The sequence below is a fragment of the Panthera uncia genome, chromosome E1, assembly GCF_023721935.1.
Source record: "Panthera uncia isolate 11264 chromosome E1, Puncia_PCG_1.0, whole genome shotgun sequence".
NCBI classification, from domain to species: domain Eukaryota; kingdom Metazoa; phylum Chordata; class Mammalia; order Carnivora; family Felidae; genus Panthera; species Panthera uncia.
The window spans coordinates 19167983-19171607 of NC_064814.1; the positions used below are offsets into that span (position 1 = coordinate 19167983).

The following is a 3625-nucleotide window of genomic DNA, read 5'->3' on the forward strand; positions in this document are numbered from 1 at the left end:
TCTTTCTTTCTTTCTTTCTTTCTTTCTTTCTTTCTTTCTTTCTTTCTCTTTCTGTTTTGTTTGTTTGTTTCATTTCAACTTGACTGAGGGACCAGACAGAGATGTCATGTGGTAATCCCCAAAAGTTCCCTTCCTGAAAGGATGCCGAAGAAGGTCACCATAGTTCACAGCAGAGAGACCAGTAACTTTCTCTCAGGAAAGATGAAGGATTCCCCTCAGCAGCCTCCTCAGGGAGCACGTGGTTGCAGAAGATGGGTCTGAGAGAGTGAGTTCTTCGGCCTTTGAGAAGCTTAGCTGACTTCCTCAAATATGTAAGCCTGAAACAGGTAGGCTAATGGGTACGTGAACAGGGCTCCTCGCATCTGAAGCAAGTGTACCTCATTGGTCTTGTTCCTAATATGTGATGTGACCCCACTGAATGGGGTCTTTTGTCAGGCTGAACCCCGTTCTCATTTCCCACTGACGGCCCACCCGGGCCACCCTGGCCTTGACCCTGTACTTCCTTGAATTTAAAGGTGTGGTTGGTGCTTGAACATGAGTCAGTTATTCAGTCATATCGTGGAGACCCCTAGACCAGCTCTAGGGCCTGTCTCACAGGGCTAAAGAAATGAGAAGCAGGATCCATAGAGACTTGGAACTTAGGCGTTAGGGTCTTGGGTTCAAATCCCAGCTTCTTACTAGCTTGAGTGCCTTGTCAATTCTTCCAGTGTTAATTTTCCTCATCTGCTGGATAGGATAACAGTGGTACAGTGTAATATACATTGTTGGAAATTTTAAATAAATTAATATACATAAGTTATGTAATAAGTACTCAATAGTTAATTTTTTAATGTTATCTTTGAAAATGTAACATGTAAGAATAGTAAGAGAGACATATAAATGAGAAAATAATTAAGTCAAGAAGTTAATCAACATTTGTTTGAAGATGGCAGGTTGAAGATCATGTTGGCCTCTATCCCTGCCCACAAAAATGATAGTAAAGGGATAAAGAAAAAGGCATAAACCCAGAAGGACAAAGAGCATTTGACAATAATACAGTTTTTGGAGTTGGGAGGTTGTAGGTGAAACTGACCTAGCCAGTTCAAGAAAGCAGAACCCTCAGTCAGCACTGAAGAAATGTACAAGCAAACTGGATGGCACCATGGGTCTTCTAGATGTGCAGGGCTTGTCAGCATCAGTCCCTGCTGGAATAGGAGGGTCAGGTGGTGCTTCAGTACCTTGGATTCCTAGAAAGTTTGTTTAAGCAGCTAGATGTTGACTCTGTCTGAGTGATGGACACAAGTGGATTTATTATACTATCCCTTTTACTTTTGTATATGTTTGAAATGTCACATAATGAAACTTTTCTGATGGTAAAATTAACAACCCAAACCAACCAGATCTTTCTGTCCCTCTTCCACCCACTTCATGGAGCGTGGGGGGGATATTAGCAGAAGACATGAGTTATTTTCTAAAGGGATTTTTTTTTCTTTTTTTCTTTTTTTTGGGGGGGGGACTTTGTATTTATTTTGAGAGTGAGTGAGCAAGAGTGAGGGAGGGGCAGAGAGAGAGTGAGAGAATCTCAAGCCCTGTTAGACCATATTAGACCAGAACAGATAAGGAACCCCTACAACTCAACAACGACGGTTTCTGGTGCCCTTTCTGCTGAGGCTCACCCTCTCCTCCCTATTTAAAGCATAATAAGTCCAAGAGACATATTTAGTCCATTATAAAAACATGGCAGGCATTATACTGGGTCCTGGAGCCATAGTGATGACCAGAACGTCTTTGCTCACAGTTTTGTGGGCGTGACAGCCAATCAATGACTATAAACGTCCAGTGGTGGTCAGTGCTCTGATGAAAAAGAAGTCAATGGAAGACATGCATCTTCCCCCATAAATAGGGCTGATTTGTCCTCAAGATGGTGGGAATTGGTTGTTGGGGTAAAAGAAATTTCAGATATTGTAGTGGCTTGTGACCCTCCAGTGGGTACAGTTTATAAAGAGGAGGTCTGAGGTATTAAAATTTTATGGTAGGGAACAATTAAAAGAAAAATATATAAAGAGTGTTAATTAAGGGGGCAATAATTAGAAGGAAAAAAAGGTTGAGCAACACTGGTGTGAGGGGAGAGTGTGGAGGAGGGTGCTACCATAGGTAAGGAGGTAATGGAAAGCCGTTCTGAAGGTGGGGCATTTACACAGAGACCTCAGGAAGTGTGGGACGGAGCCATGTGATAATCTGGGAACAGCATTTCAGGCAGAAGGAACAGCCAGTGCAAAGATCCTAACACTGGGATGTGTTGGGCAAGTTCAGAGGACAGCAAGGGGGCAGTGCAGACCAAAGCACTGGGAGCAGAAGGGGGGGGGTGGTAGGAAACAAGTTAGGGGTCAAATCAGAGAAAGCTGTGTAGACCATTGTGATGGATTCTTTTTTTTTTTTTTTTTTTTTCTAAATAGCTTTACTGAGGTATAATTTATATTTTACAAAATTATCTTGAAGTGTACAATTCAGTGAACTTTTAGTATATATGTATTGAATTTTTAATGGGTGAGCACTTGGAAGTGATTCCATCTGACTGATATTTTAAATGTGTCTCTCTGGTCCTATGCAGAGAAAAAAGTGTGAGGGGCCAAGGATGGGAGCAGGGAGACTGATTAGGAAGCTATTATTGTAGCCCAGGTAAGAGAGGGGCTGGCTTGGGCATGAGTATCAGCCAGCAAATGATGATGCTGTTCAGCGCAATGCGGAAGGCTGGCTGGACGTGGATCACGGTTTTGGGGGTAAAACAAATATGAAGAATTTATTTTCTGGGGTGCCCGGTGGCTCAGTTGGTTAAAGCGTCCGACTTCAGCTCGGGTCATGATCTCACAGTTCATGGGTTTGAGCCCGGGTCAGGTTCTGTGCCGACAGCTCAGAGCCCGGACGGAGCCTGCTTCAGATTCTGTGTCTCCCTCTGTCTCTGCCCCTCCCCTGCTCATGCTCTGTTTTTCTCTCTCTCAAAAATAAATAAACATTTTTTTAAAAAAGAATTTATTTTCTGGATAATCAGCATGATGATGTATTTAAAGTCATGAACAACAATCAAATTTGTATCTGAAGATACATTTTTGTCATCTCAAAATCCTAAATTTTTGCAAACATGAGTTAAACATATTAAGCAATTCTAAAGTTGCAAGCTGTGAAACATACTGATTGCCTACAATGTTGACTGCGCAGTTATATTTCATTAAGTAATATAAAAGCAGTGTCTTTCACAGTGGAATTTTTAATCTTCATGCACTTGGGATGTAAAGGAAAATGATGCTTTCGAGCCAGGTGGTCATGGTCAGCGAAACTTCATTCTATTTTTAATGAAAATTGAAGTTAAAAATTAGTATTCAGCCCTTGTCAGTAGGTAACAGTAAATATAGAGTAAAATGGACAGAGTCTGTCAGCAGGGTTGGATTTAAGAATCCTCAAAACTAGACAAATCTTGCTAAGCAGCTCCTGATTTAATAATTAAATAGGCTAGAGTTCAAGGCATGGCTAAAGATGAAAGACAGGACTGTCACTGAGAATTAGTTCCTCTGTTTTGTTGTTCTTTTGGGCTCTTTTCTTTCTTTCTTTCTTTCTTTCTTTCTTTCTTTCTTTCTTTCTTTCTTTCTTT

The 3625-nt window shown here is 41.2% G+C and overlaps 1 protein-coding gene across 10 annotated transcripts in view; it reads left to right on the forward strand.

Moving 5' to 3' along the window:
• The window catches only part of CEP112 (centrosomal protein 112), a 413298-nt gene that overhangs the window by 95699 nt on the left and 313974 nt on the right, over nucleotides 1–3625 (forward strand). The gene's annotated exons all lie outside the window — the stretch shown is intronic.